This window comes from Biomphalaria glabrata, chromosome 6 (assembly GCF_947242115.1).
Source record: "Biomphalaria glabrata chromosome 6, xgBioGlab47.1, whole genome shotgun sequence".
Classification (NCBI taxonomy): Eukaryota; Metazoa; Mollusca; class Gastropoda; family Planorbidae; genus Biomphalaria; species Biomphalaria glabrata.
In genome coordinates, this window is record NC_074716.1 from 24,839,624 (window position 1) to 24,855,743 (window position 16,120).

A 16,120-nucleotide genomic window follows, 5' to 3' on the forward strand; every position below is an offset into this window, starting at 1 on the left:
GTCTAAATCAAGGAAATCCTATGCCGAACTGGAAGTCGACCCCTTAGTAAGATTGTGAGAGAGCGTCGCATGAGGTTTGCGGGACATGTTCTCCGACAAAATGAATTACGCATAAGAAGAGTTGCAATGATATCCTAGTACAACTTGACGCCCTTATTCATTGAGGTCCTCATGGCAGGTGGGAAGAGGCTTCAGACATTACCAGTGACAGATTTTTATGGAAATAGCTTGACGTCTAATGCTCCGAACGGCGCGGTAGGGTCTAAGTCAGTAAGAATAGGACATTAGGTTTTTGAAATAAAACTTTTTAATAGCAGGAAAATGCAGTGTAGATACCTCAGAACATGGGCGTAGCCGGGGGGGGGGGTTCAAACCTCCCCCCCCCGAAATGAAATCCCCCCCCCAACTTACTAAAGTACCGGGGGTACTACCAAATTGAGGTGGACCCTGAGTGCCGCCCCAAGCTAGCCTTCAGCACCCCCCAAGGCCATTACGAGTTTTAGACTGTCCCATTCGGACTCAACAACTCTTCCAGTGTCTTCAACAGAATGATGAGGAAACTGCTGGCCCCGATCAGCAATCCAGGCATCCAGAATTTCATCGATGATATTCTGATAGCCACGGAAGACTGGGCAGAACACGTGAAGCTCATCTCGTCGCTCTTGAGCAGGCTTCGAGAGACCGGGCTCACGGCCAGACCCACCAAGTGCCTCATTGGATTCGATCGGCTTAGGTTCCTGGGCCACACTATTCAACTCAACCGGCTCCTACCCGATGAAGGGAAAGTGGCGCAGCTGCTCGAGGCCCCTCGTCCCATCAACAAGACGGGGGTTAGATCGTTCCTGGGAATGTGTGGGTACTATCAGAAATTCATACCGAAGTTCAACTCCGTGGCGGCTCCGTTGTCGAATCTCACAAAAAAAAAAGTCAGCCCGACAAGGTAATCTGGACTGAAGACTGCGAGGTAGCCTTTCAAACGCTTAAGAAGTGCCTCACGTCCACCCCTGTGCTGAAACTACCGGATCTCTCTCAAACCTTTGTGCTCAGGACTGACGCCAGCGGCTCCGGCCTTGGGGCAGTTCTTATGCAACCAGAGAAAGGATCGGACGACACACTCTTCCCAGTGGCATACGCCAGCCGTAAGCTTAGCCAAGCGGAATCCAACTATGCGGCCATCGAGCTCGAGTGTCTAGTCCTAGTATGGGCAATCGAAAAGTTCCAGGCGTACCTCTATGGCAAACATTTCGTTCTCCAAACCGACCACAAGCCCTTGTCGTATTTATCATCCAGCAAACATCTAAATGCCCGGCTCATGAGGTGGTCGCTCCTCCTCCAACCGTACTCATTCCATATAGAGCACGTCCCAGGGAGCGAGAATTCCGCCCCCGACTTCCTCAGCCGCCACCCACTGCCAGATTCCACGGAGCTCGATCTCGCCCAATCTACTCTCCCAAGCAACCCCAAATGTTTCACCCAGGTGGCTACATAATCCGGGACGGAAAGTAGACCACGGAAGACTTGGACAGACTCTCCCCCTGGCATGGCAACCGTTTATTTTTCCAGATTTTTTTCTAATGCTGTGATAACAACTGATCTTAAAGTTAGAGTGACATCAGTCTGCTCGAACTTTATGGATCTTCTGCGATAGATCCATCTTGGCAGCGGCGTATGTGACAAGTCAAAAACTCGCTGTCAGAGTCACTCAAATTTATCACAGCATTAATTATTATTTTTCACTATTTATTTATTTTATTTTAATTATTTCCCCCCCCATCCTACCCCCAAATTCTCCCCCTGCACCACATTTTCCTCTCCAGGCTAGACTTAGTTGACCACATTGGAGATAGCTAGGCCACGTCTTTCGATTTATCTTCCCTTGACCGGGGCAAAGATACGCACAGACTTTGATCTTATCGGCAGGATGTCTGACGGCCGCAGTGGACACCACCTTGTGTGGAATGCAAGTCACTCCTCCCCCCCCTTTCTCCTATGCCTCTCTTTGATCTAGGAGACCACGAGGACAAACACGCCCATTGACCTCCCAATGTGCGAATCCCATCTCGGACTTCACCCACGTGTAAGATAATTCTAAGCCTAGGACATTTCCGGTTTCCGCCCACATTCTCCAGGCCTGTATATAAGGTAAATTAAGTCAGGCCAGACTCTCTTTCATTTCTCATTCGAGCTGAGCTATCGAGTCTGGACTGCTTCATTTATTCTCACTCCTAGAGGAATACCTGGTGCCTCCCTCAGGTGTCTGCCTATTTATCGGATTATTTACTTGCCTATTTATTCATTGGATCAACGATCTATTTACCTGCATCTGTGCTTAGTGCTATTCAGCACTGCACTTGCCTACTGAGATCTACTCAACTCTACCACTTGGCGCTATCGGCATTGCCCGCCTATTCGACAGCCCACCTGTCAAGCTATTAGGTGCGACGTCCCTATAGATTCAGATCTGTGTGAGACGTCATAGCTACGCCAACCCTCTGCAACTCACTGGACATATCCTGTCAACTACGCTGCCCACGGCAGATCCGCTCTGCCCGCAGTAACCTTGTGCCTACGGTAGCCGGCCACCCGCCCTACTGTGCCCACTACAGATATTAGATTTTGGGGATTGAGACTCCACAAGAACTACATCACCGGCGTCCCTCTATCCGCTAGAGCGCCACCTCCAGCTGCAGAACCTCAAGCCAGGACACAGCCAGCTGCGACATCAACAGGAAAACCAGCTAAGTCAGAGGACAAAGTGACATACTCTCTTATTAGGTGCAAGAGTGATGATTAAGTCTAATATTATTTAGAGATAGATGCAAACCCTCCCCCTTTTCATTCTTATATGTATATTCTTATCTTATATAATACAGACGTTACTTCAAAAAAGAAGATGATTACGTCCTACGCGTCATGCATTTAGTCATGCATATTAACCAATTACTTAAATTCTGCCAAGTCACTGGTTTTCCTGGCTAGCTCAGGCAACCCATTCCATGCTCTAATAGCACTAGGGAAGAAGGAGTATTTGTACAAATTTGTCCTAGCATATGGGACGAGGAATGTGCCTTTATCTTTGTGTCTTTCAGAGTATTTTATTAAATTTTGTTTTTGTATTTGAAGATTATGGTTTAGTGTTTTATGTATTATTGCTACTTTACTTTTGAGTCTTCTGTCCTGAAGGCTTTCTAAATTTAGTGATTTTACTAAAGGTGTTACTCTAGTCAAATGTGAATATTCGTTTGTTATGAATCGCACTGCTCTATTTTGTGTCTGTTCTAATTTCTTAATGTTTTCTTGAGTTGAGGGGTCCCAAACAGAGGATGCATATTCTATTATTGGCCTAATCAAGGTTTAACATTTTAGTTTTATGTTCTTATTTGATTTATAGAAATTTCTTTTAATAAATCCTAATGCTTTGTTTGATTTTTTGTAGTTTCATCAATATGTGGATTCCATGACAGTTTTTCATTTATTATAACACCTAGGTATTTTGCGTTTTTAGTCTGTGTTACTGGTTTGCCATGAATAAGATAAGTGGAATTAATTTGTTTTAGTTTTTTTTTGTTACTCTTAACAACTGACATTTTTCTGGGTGGAAAGACATGCTCCAATTTGATTCCCATTTCTGTAATTCATCTAATTCTCTTTGTAAAATATCTGTGTCTTGTGTTGTTTTTATTGTTCTATATATTATGCAATCGTCTGCAAATAATCTGACTTTTGTTCCTGGACTAATGCAATTTGGTAAATCATTTATGTAAATTAAAAATAGTAGTGGACCCAAGACTGTTCCTTGAGGTACACCTGAGTTTACTGTTATCGGTGTTGATTTAGAGCCATTTATTATTACAGTTTGTTCTCTCCCTATCAGAAAGTCTTTAATCCACTGATGCAGTGGACCATTAATGCCGAAATATTTTAATTTTTTAAGCAAACCATGGTGGTGAACTTTGTCAAAAGCCTTAGAAAAATCTAGTAAGATAGCATCTATTTGTTCACTATTATCTAAACCTTTTGAAAAATCATCAATTAGTCCTATTAGTTGTGTTTCACATGATCTTTATTTCCTAAAGCCATGTTGGTATGGTGTGAGGACATTATGTTTGTCTAAGTGGTTTATGATGTTGCTACATATTATGTGTTCTAGGATTTTACATGTGATGCTGGTAAGTGATACTGGTCTGTAGTTTCCTGGGTCAGATTTTTCTCCTTTTTTAAATAGGGGGTGACATTAGCTTCTTTCCAGTCCTTTGGTACTCTGCCCTGGTTAAGTGAAGCCTGAAAGAGTATTTTGAACACTGGGGCTAGCTCAGTACTTAGTTCTTTGAGTAATCTAGCTGGAATACCATCAGGTCCAGAAGCTTTATTTGGTTTGGTGTGGGCTAATAGTTTTTGAATTCCATTTTCTTGTACTACTATATCTGCTATGTTGTCTACTTGGTTCAAATTCAGTAATATGTCTTTGTCTCCTGGGGCTAAGAATGCTGATGCAAAGTATTTGTTTAGAATGTTTGCTTTAGTTTCATTATCATTATGTATTATGTTATGTTCATCTTTTAATGGCGCTACGCCTGTTGTTTCCATTTTCTTAGACTTAATGTATGACCATAGGTTTTTGTTGTTATCTTTAGATATTACATTGTTTATGTATTCACTCTGCAGCTGTCTGCTTACTTTTTGGGTTAAGTTTTAATTTTTATATACTTTTTGTGAACTCTTTCTGCATTAGTTTCTTTAAATTTTCTATAGAGGTTTTCCTTCTGTTTACAAAGCTTCTTTAGTCTATTATTAAACCAGCATTTATTTATTTTGTTTGATGTGTATTTAGTTGGTATATGATTTTCTATAATGCTTTTAAGATGGTTTTTAATGAAATTCCAGAGGTCATTGACTGGTTGGTTAATGTCTTTTTCTAATAAGAATGTTTGTTGAAAGTTTAATGCAGTTTGGTGTAGTTGTGTTAGGTTACATTTATTCCAGAGTAAGATTTTTCTTTTGGGTTTTGTATTGGCTACTGCTTTTATCTGACTGTGTATTTTTATGATCTCATGGTCTGATAGACCAGGGATAATATCATAATCAACTACTAATCCAGGTCTGTTAGTTAAGAAGAGATCTAATGTGTTGTTTAATCTAGTTGGCTTTTTAATGATTTGATCTAAACTTAGGTTGTGTAAAGTGTCTATGAAAAGCTCATTTATGTCCTTAAGGTTTTGGTGTTTATCTATGGTTAGTGTTTTCCAATTTATATCAGGTAGGTTGAAATCACCCATAATCCAAAAAACTGCATTTTTATTTGTCTCTTTAAGTGTAGTAATCTGATTACATAGTTCCTGCATGTATTCTAAACTAGAATTTGGTGGTCTGTAAATGCTGCCTATTATTAGGGATGTTGAGGTGGTATTAATTTTACAAAATGTTGATTCTATATTTTTTGAGTTAGGTAAGGTAATTTCTTCTGCTATAAGAGTGTTTTTTATTGCTAAAAGAACTCCTCCATGATTATCAGCCCTATCTTTTCTAAAAATTTCATAATTACTATTGAAAATTTCTGCATTATAAATTTCAGGATGTAGCCAAGTTTCTGTGCCTGCAATTATGTCTGGTTTCTCACATTCTAATAAAATTTCTAAGTCTGCTGTTTTGTTCCTAATGCTTTGAAAATTTATTACTAAGGTTTTAAGGTATTTTGGTGTTACTTCTTTAGTAGGTTTGTTTAGTGAGGCTGTTGTATTAATTTTAGTAGATTTAGGTTTAACAGGAGTGGATCTGGCTAGTGGTTGGTGAGTTTGGTTTGGGATGGTGTTTATTTATGTAAATAAATATTCTTTATTTTTAACTTTTGTATCTATCTTTCATTGCTTGTCTCGTTGCGTGTCTGCTCCCGATTCATATGCTGATAGGTTGGTGTGTGATAGCTTTAAAAATAATCATCCCCTAGACAATAAACGCGCCAAAAACACGTCACATTTCACCACCTGTCACATTTTGGGTGGGGGGGGGATCGGAATTTAGTGAATGATTTTTTGCTTTGATTTTGTTTATTTTAGGTGAGATTTTAATACTAAACCATCATTTGCCCCAGCACAACCAATGGGGTTTTGATTTTAAAAACCCTACCAGGGGGTTTTGAGTTTGAAACCCCCTACCAGGGGGGTTCGAGTTTAAAAACCCCTACCAGCAGTTTTGAGTTTAAAACCCCCTACTAGGGGTTTTGAGTTTTAAACCGCTTACTTGGGGTTTTTGCTCCCCTCTTCTATAAAACAAAACAAAAAAAAATGCAAACGAAAATCCCCTAATTCCAAGAGCACAGTTAAGGAAGATTTTGATTTTAAAACCCCCTCCAAAATTTACGATAAACCCCCTCTTCAATATAAAAAAAAAGCTAATTGGGCACTCAAAATGTTATCAGCGTAGCTAAATGGGTTTTGACATAGTTTTGAGTTTAAACCCCACTTCAGCGGGGTTTAAGGTAAAAAATACCTCTTTAATAATAAAAACTAAACAAATTATACACTCAAAATGTTATGAGTGTAGTAAAATGGGTTTTAAGTTTAAACTCCCCTCCAGTGGAGTTTGAGCTAAAAAGTACCTCTTCAATATAAATAAAAGCAAATTACTCACTCTAAAATCTATGAGCGCAGCCAAAGGGGTTTTGAGTTTAAACCCCCCGCTAGGGGGGTTTGAGGCTAAAAAATACATCTTCAGTGTAAAAAAAAAAGCAAATTACGAACTCAAAAAGCTATGAGCGTTGCCAAAAGAATTTGAGTTTAAACCCCCATTCAGAGGGGTTTAATGCTAAAAAAATACCTCTTCAATATAAATAAAAGCAAATTACTCACTCTAAAATCTATGAGCGCAGCCAAAGGGGTTTTGAGTTTAAACCCCCCGCTAGGGGGGTTTGAGGCTAAAAAATACATCTTCAGTGTAAAAAAAAAAGCAAATTACGAACTCAAAAAGCTATGAGCGTTGCCAAAAGAATTTGAGTTTAAACCCCCATTCAGAGGGGTTTAATGCTAAAAAAAATACCTCTTCAATATAAAAAAAAAGCAAATTGCATACTAAAATTATTTGAGCGTAGCCAATCCAATCGGGGGTTTTGAGTTTAAACCCCTCTTCTACAGATGGAGTTTGTTTAAAGTTTAAAACCCCTCCAGATGGTTTTGAGTTTAAGACCCCCCTACAGAGCATTTTGAGTTGGAAAACCCCCAACAGATGATTTTGACGATAAAACTTCTCTTTTCGATATAAAATCTAAAGCAAACTACACTCACTTAATTCCAAGAGCGTATTCAAGAGAGGTTACACATTTTTACCAGTGGCTGGGCTCCCTTAATAAACTGCAGTGAATAGTCATCTGCCGAAATTGAAAAACACTAAATGTGGCTCAACAAAGATGGTTAAGACAGATTTTAGGAGTCAGTTATAGAGATCGGGTTTAAATCAAGGAAATCCTATGCCGAACTGGGAGTCGACCCTTTAGTAAGATTGTGAGAGAGCGACGCATGAGGTTTGCGGGACATGTTCTCCGACAAAATGAATTACGCATAAGAAGAGTTGCAATGATATCCTAGTACAACTTGACGCCCTTATTCATTGAGGTCCTCATGGCAGGTGGGAAGAGGCTTCAGACATTACCAGTGACAGATTTTTATGGAAATAGCTTGACGTCTAATGCTCCGAACGGCGCGGTAGGGTCTAAGTCAGTAAGAATAGGACATTAGGTTTTTGAAATAAAACTTTTTAATAGCAGGAAAATGCACTGTAGATACCTCAGAATATGCATTTTGTTGGCTTTCAATATCAGAAAAAGTGCTTGGCGGCGGGGCTTCGCCCCGCGCTGGGGGAGCTCCTAGCGCTCCACCAGACACCCTTGCTAGTATTGGCGGGGAATCTACAATTTTTCCACTAACTCATGGAAGAACCTATTCTAGGGCACAATAAACGTCTTCCGAAAGAATGAAGGGTCAGAATGCAATAAAGATTATGTACACACACACACACATAAATACATATAAAAAAAAAATTCGCCCCCCCCCGAAAAAAAATTCTGGCTACGCCCATGCCTCAGAATATGCATTTTGTTGGCTTTCAATACCAGAAATAGTGCTCGGCGGCGGGGCGAACGCGTTGGGGGAGCGCTGCGAGCTCCCACAGACCCCCTTCCTAACAAGTCCGGGGATTCTAGAAGTGTTCCACTGATTCCAGGAAGAACCTATTCTAGGGCACAATAAACGTCTTCCGAAAGACCAGAATGTAATAAAGATTAATTATGTACACACACACATATATATTTTTTTTTCTCGGGGGGTGGGCGGGTGCAATCCCCCCAAACCCCCCCCACCCGAAAAAAATCCCGGCTACGCCCATGATATATAAATATATATATATTTAGGCCTACCTAAATGCGATGCAACCCCTCTGAACCTACACAATGCTGATGTCAATATCGGTTTGGACGACGTAGGGCATGAGATTCGCCAATGGGAAGAAAAAACACTCCACGGAAAATTTCCGGCTTCATTACATGGGGACAACATCGACAAGGCTGCTTCCTTAACATGGCTCAAAGCAGGTCATCTCTACCCTGAAACAGAAGGCTTTGTTACAGCAATACAGGACAGAGTAATCAGGACAAAAAATTACGAGAAGCATATCCTGAAACTCAATGTTGTCGACAAATGCCGAAAATGTGGAAATGTGGGCGAGTCGATTGAACACATTATGGCAGGATGTCCAGCCCTATCAGAATCAGCCTACCTAGGTCGCCATAACCAAGTTGCAAAGTTAATACACCAACACCTGGCTTTGACGTACAAATTGATCGGTAAGGACACTCCCCCTTATTATAAATACTCTCCTCAAGAGGTTCTCGAGTCTACTGAACATCTGCTGTACTGGGATAGGCCTATTCTGACCGACAAAACGGTAGATTTCAATCGCCCGGATCTGCTGTTTATCGATAAAAAAGAAAAAACCGCTACCATTATCGATATCGCCGTACCACTGTCTCATAATTTAAGAAAAACTGAGATAGAAAAACAAAGAAAATATGGGAACCTAGGCTTGGAGATTAAGCGTCTATGGAAATTGTCCAAAATAACAATATACCCCATTGTTATATCAACCGAGGGGATAATAACAACTGACCTCACAGACACCTTCAAGGCCCTTAACATTCCTAGGAACATCTTCGTTGCCTGTCAGAGGGCGGTACTGCTGCAGACCTGCCACATCACCAGAAAATTCCTCAGTGGAAACTGTTAAAGGGACTACGATGAATTTTGTTTCTCTTTAGCGAAACTCGACCCTGGCAGCGCCAGAGAATGACTACTCGTTCATTTCTAACATAATAATAATAATAATAATAATTGTGTAAGATGCAAGTTTTAAAAATACGATCAAAACTGCTCGCCTCCAGCAACAAATTAGTTTCCTTCCTACGGAAATACGACTCCGATGCAACCCCTCTGAACCTACACAATGCTGATGTCAATATCGGTTTGGACGACGTAGGGCATGAGATTCGCCAATGGAAAGAAAAAACACTCCACGGAAAATTTCCGGCTTCATTACATGGGGACAACATCGACAAGGCTGCTTTCTTTAACATGGCTCAAAGCAGGTCATCTCTACCCTGAAACAGAAGGCTTTGTTACAGCAATACAGGACAGAGTAATCAGGACAAAAAATTACGAGAAGCATATACTGAAACTCAATGTTGTCGACAAATGCCGAAAATGTGGAAATGTGGGCGAGTCGATTGAACACATTATGGCAGGATGTCCAGCCCTATCAGAATCAGCCTACCTAGGTCGCCATAACCAAGTTGCAAAGTTAATACACCAACACTTGGCTTTGACGTACAAATTGATCGGTAAGGACACTCCCCCTTATTATAAATACTCTCCGCAAGAGGTTCTCGAGTCTACTGATCATCTGCTGTACTGGGATAGGCCTATTCTGACCGACAAAACGGTAGATTTCAATCGCCCGGATCTGCTGTTCATCGATAAAAAAGAAAAAACCGCTACCATTATCGATATCGCCGCACCACTGTCTCATAATTTAAGAAAAACTGAGATAGAAAAACAAAGAAAATATGGGAACCTAGGCTTGGAGATTAAGCGTCTATGGAAATTGTCCAAAATAACAATATACCCCATTGTTATATCAACCGAGGGGATAATAACAACTGACCTCACAGACACCTTCAAGGCACTTAACATTCCTAGGAACATCTTCGTTGCCTGTCAGAGGGCGGTACTGCTGCAGACCTGCCACATCACCAGAAAATTCCTCAGTGGAAACTGTTAAAGGGACTACGATGAATTTTGTTTCTCTTTAGCGAAACTCGACCCTGGCAGCGCCAGAGAATGACTACTCGTTCATTTCTAACATAATAATAATAATAATAATAATCTTTATTATCAATAAAGAAATGTGTCTTACAATGGTAAGCCATGGTGACCCATGGTTTATTGTTGGGCTACATCTTGATACTCTTAGTATTGATACACTTGTTTTCACAGAATTTAATGTAATTCGTCACTGCTTTGACCCATTCTTTTAGATTTGAAGTGGTCTCTTTAAACGAATTCCAGTCGGCGCAGTCTAGACAACCCTTGAGTTTGAGAATGTTGTCTTGAGTCCAGTCTTTTAATTTTTGTTTTAATGACTTGACTTTGTCCTCTTTATGTTTTGTGCGGTAATTAGGCAGCGGTTGTACTTTTTTTGTGGTCCGATGATCCTAGTGGTGGCCTTTCACGAGAGGTGAATGCCCCTTTTGATGTTACAGTAACATGCGTTCAGAGTTCTGTTCTCTCTTGTTGGGCATGAGATGTGTTTGATAGAAGGTGGGTACGTCAACCTTCTAGCTGCATTTATTAAAATCACCCAGTGAACTAATGGTGCCTTCGGTGACCTTGTCTGAAACTCATGCACTACTCCTTAAAATTTGAAGTTTTAGCTTCTGTCTTAGTAAAAACCTTTATTTTCTAATTTTTCTACTTTAATTGGTGTAAAGTTAAAAATAAAAACATGTTATTTTGGTGCGCTTGAGTTAGGGGATTGCTTTGAAAGGAACATTTCCTATTCCACATGCAAGAAATATTTTTTTTTACTTTTACAAGTATTCCTTTTTCACTAGAGCCATTAGAGCTTGAATCGTATTGCCTGAATTAGTCTGGAAAACAAATGGCAGAGTTTGTAAACCTAACCTAATTGACCTAATTTGACTAGATGAACACAGAAGTACAAGTAGAAGACGTAATCATCTCTTTTGAAGGAACATCGATAATTTATAAGAAAAGAAAAAAAATTCACGAGACGTTTCTGAAAGAGAAATGGGAAGATGTCTTTTGTCTTATTACTCTTCCCTCTGCCTGACAGGTTTTATGTAAATGTATTCGGTATAGATTTTTATTTCTGCTTTCCTCTTACAACATGAATTATGCGGGTACTAATACACACATATACACGTCAAGAATTTATATTTACAAAATCGTAATTTCGCTATAGTGTTATACTTCCATAATTTTGCAAACCATTATCAGATGGGATGAAATGAAGTGATCTGATTGGAATTATTATGTCGTTAGTTTGTGATGGGATTAAAAGTCAGTATTGACAATATCAAAACTTAAGTATATATAGATTGGAACAATTGAACAAATAAGTTATGGTGAATATACTACACTGTTACGTACCTATAGCTATCAGTTATCAAAAGATGGCAGTGGCGGCGCTATTAAGAGGAGCAAGATCATTAGCTGTGTCTGGTTTGGGGGGGGGGGGGTGATAAGAAGTTGAAAAGGTATGAAGGGAGAGGTTATGCAAGACTGAGGCCAAAGGTATGAAGGGAGAGGTTATGCAAGACTGAGGCCAAAGGTATGAAGGGAGAGGTTATGCAAGACTGAGGCCAAAGGTATGAAGGGAGAGGTTATGCAAGACTGAGGCCAAAGGTATGAAGGGAGAGGTTATGCAAGACTGAGGCCAAAGGTATGAAGGGAGAGGTTATGCAAGACTGAGGCCAAAGGTATGAAGGGAGAGGTTATGCAAGACTGAGGCCAAAGGTATGAAGGGAGAGGTTATGCAAGACTGAGGCCAAAGGTATGAAGGGAGAGGTTATGCAAGACTGAGGACAAATGAATGAAGGGAGAGGTTATGCAAGACTGAGGCCAAAGGAATGAAGGGAGAGGTTATGCAAGACTGAGGCCAAAGGAATGAAGGGAGAGGTTATGCAAGACTGAGGCCAAAGGAATGAAGGGAGAGGTTATGCAAGACTGAGGCCAAAGGTATGAAGGGAGAGGTTATGCAAGACTGAGGCCAAAGGTATGAAGGGAGAGGTTATGCAAGACTGAGGCCAAAGGTATGAAGGGAGAGGTTATGCAAGACTGAGGCCAAAGGTATGAAGGGAGAGGTTATGCAAGACTGAGGACAAATGAATGAAGGGAGAGGTTATGCAAGACTGAGGCCAAAGGAATGAAGGGAGAGGTTATGCAAGACTGAGGCCAAAGGAATGAAGGGAGAGGTTATGCAAGACTGAGGCCAAAGGTATGAAGGGAGAGGTTATGCAAGACTGAGGCCAAAGGTATGAAGGGAGAGGTTATGCAAGACTGAGGCCAAAGGTATGAAGGGAGAGGTTATGCAAGACTGAGGCCAAAGGAATGAAGAGAGAGGTTATGCAAGACTGAGGCCAAAGGAATGAAGCGAATCAAAGTAATGCATATGCATGGAAGGCAAGTGTACAATGCTTATACGATTCGGAACTCCTGTTTAACCCTCCTACCCTAGAGGGTCTATCTGAGTGTCCAGAAAGAGCTTGCCCAATGGATGGACGTTCTCACGGTGGACAGTACTATGCCTTCACTGAACTCTTTGTTTAAAAAAAAATTCAAATGAAAGCTTCTTGTATAACACACAGAATCACTTATTGAAGTTCGGACCTCCAAGGAGCCTTAGTGTTCTGCCAGTGTCACCTTGCAACTAGCACCCCCTAGAAGCCCTTCTTGTTCTGTCAGTATCACCCTGCAAGTATAAATTATATATTTTATACTTAATATATGCTATGCATGCACTACTAATGTTAAATATTTGATAAATCCACGCTAATACGTCACAACGGTCACACACACGCGCGCGCATACTCACTTCCATTGGTCACCGCACATCCACACACCATCGCCAATTATTCTTGTACAACTTACCTCTCTTGCTCTAGAGTTGAATTTTTAATGGCGATATTTCTTGTGCACACACTTTGCGATCAATAGTTTGAATAGTGTCACATTCAAGTCAGACAACACCATCAGCCTAGTACAATAGAATCTAGTGAACAATAACAAAATAATTAGGGAAAAAAAAAATACTAACGTAGTTACCTACCGAATAGATTAAATTCGTAACCAGGTGTAGGCCTACTTCTGGCCTATGTATAACACATCCTGATCAACAACGTTTAGTAGAAGCGTTGTCAGTATATCATGAAAAAATGGTAAGTTAATCTATTTTTCTTATCATTATAAATGTCAATCTATTGGCCTGTTTGACGAAGCGCGGTCTAGGTTTATTTGTATATATTTATGTAGGCTTATAGAAGGATTCGCAAAAGTAGGATTGTTTGATGTAACCAGCTCTTAGTTCTATGACATGTCGGAGAACCTAGATGAAGGGACACTATAGGTTGGACTCCGGATAAACCTGGACTGAACTAAAATTATGCTATTAGGATAATAAGTCGACGAAAGCCCAGTGAACTTTGGTCAGATAAAAAAGTTTACCTACCTAAGTAGCGTCATTACAGGGGTCATTTTTTCAGTGCTAACTGCCTATTCGGACAAACCAAGCTATTGGACGATGAAAATCCGCCTGTTTAGCACAATCGTTAGCCCAACAGAGCAGCGATGACTAAGGCTGATATTAGGAGTCACAGACAGAGATTGTTACTAATAGGAAAATCCTTCGCTGAAAGGACATTAGTCCATTAACGACCAAGCGTCACATATAGCTTGCGGGACATGCTCGCTGACAAAATGAAACACGCTCCCCAAAGATAACAATAGCATAGAGACTGAACAGGACTGTCCACGTATAACTTGGCGTCTCACCTTCACGGAAAACCTAAGAGCAGGTGATACCATTTTGGTAAGAGGCTGTAAATATCGACTGGGACCGATCTCTCGACAGCCTGCGCTAATCGGTTCGGGAGGATCTAAGTTTAAGTAAGTCTTTGGTAACAATGGATTAATTATATTCGAGCATATTGTGCTCGCTCAAATTTTGATAAGCAGGTTATTCCTATACTTAATTTGCCTTTCAGCATCTACTGGAGTTACGTCTCAGTGAGATGCCTTTCTGGAGCTAGTGGTGAGGCCAAATAAAGTCTGAGAATTTCCTCCTGTACTTTCACTCACTCAAGCCATCTCTTTACTTGGTCAGTCTCTCTTGCTCTGAATCTTTAATCTGATGGTGTATTTGGTTATGTATCGGGTGATGTATCTGGTTCTGTATTTAGTAATATAGCTCCCCTATCTGGTTCTGCACCTGGTGGCTTATTCCTAGGTAACCATTTTCAGACTTAATATGGCGCCAGGTGAAAACAGTCGTTAGAGGAGAGGCTAATAGAGTAGTAAAATAGAGCATTCATGCGGGTATGCACAAGTGCCCCAACACTCCAACCAAAATCAACGCACTGTTACTTACGATGGTGTTTTATGAAATCCGTACGGCTGATGTGTTATTGAGAAGAAAAATTGGGGAGTTTCTCTGGTGTGTTCAGCCTGTGGCCACTCCTATGTCTAAGTATGTAGGAATACGAGCTATCGGAAACAGGGATGTAACACAATTGTTCAGACTGGTCAGTGGTGGAGATCTTCCATTGGTTTAGAGTTGCAATAGACGTAATCTCAGCTCTGACGACATTTACAAATTTGGTGGTGTACCTGATGATGTATTGGAAGGTGTAAATGCTTACGTCTCTGGTGGTATTTCATACTTGTTAGATAATGGAAGCTAATATTATATTTCGTTTCTGTAGCAATTGTGGTTTTACAGGGTGGGGTCGCTAGCCCCACGCCAAACTCTCCTCCTTACTCACCCGGGCTTGGGACCGGCATATGGCGGAGTCCTGGAGTTCTCGTATAGCATGGCTCCACACTTTCATGAAGGACCCCAGAACAGTGGACACCAAGTGGGAGGAAGCTTCAGACGTTACCATTGACAGAACTTTGTGGAGACAGCTTGCCGCCCAACGCGCCTAACGGCGCGGATAGCCTAAGTCTAAGTAAGTAATACTATAATACAAGAACAAAAAGTTGGGGAGCGTTACAGCGCATGCGATTTCATTGGAGGATGCAAAAGAATAAAAAAGGGGGTTTTCACAAAAATAAAATATAGGCCGACTATCAGGCCGGCTATTTTAATGTAGCGAAGCGCGTGTATCTTATCTTATATATTACAGACGTTACTTCAAAAAAAAAATAATTACGTCCTACGCATTTCATGTGTCAATCTAGTCATGCATGTTAATCAATGACTTAAACTCTGCTAAGTCATTAGTTTTCCTGGCTGATTCAGGCAACCCATTCCATTCTCTAATGGCATAAACTCTGGTGATGCTGATAAACATGGAACAAGAGCATAAATTTCATAGTTTCCATCTGCGCAGTCTACGACCCATCATTTGCAGCCTTGGAAGATATCTCCAACCAGAAAGTTTATAAATTTGCCAACATGCACATTGTCTACGCACTATTGACACTGAGTAGACTACATTGACTCAGACATGTTACCCACGTGCCAAGCGAAGAATTTCCTAGGAATATATATGCTGAGTTTACCGAAGGAACTATAACCAAAGGGATGCCCAAATAATTTGCATCAATAAGTAGCAACAGAGATAATTTAATATGGCCTCCTCACATTGTTTATTGGTCCAATCTATTTCCATTTTCTTACTTTTTTTTTATTTAGCTCTCATTATATCGCCACCACATTTCTTTATATCGCTTTCTCATCTTGTTCTCTATCTGGTTGCATTTAGTGCTAAAAGAACGCAATCGGAATCCTAAAAATCAAAGTGAAGAGCAGATTTACTGTCATTAACTTTTAGTTAGGA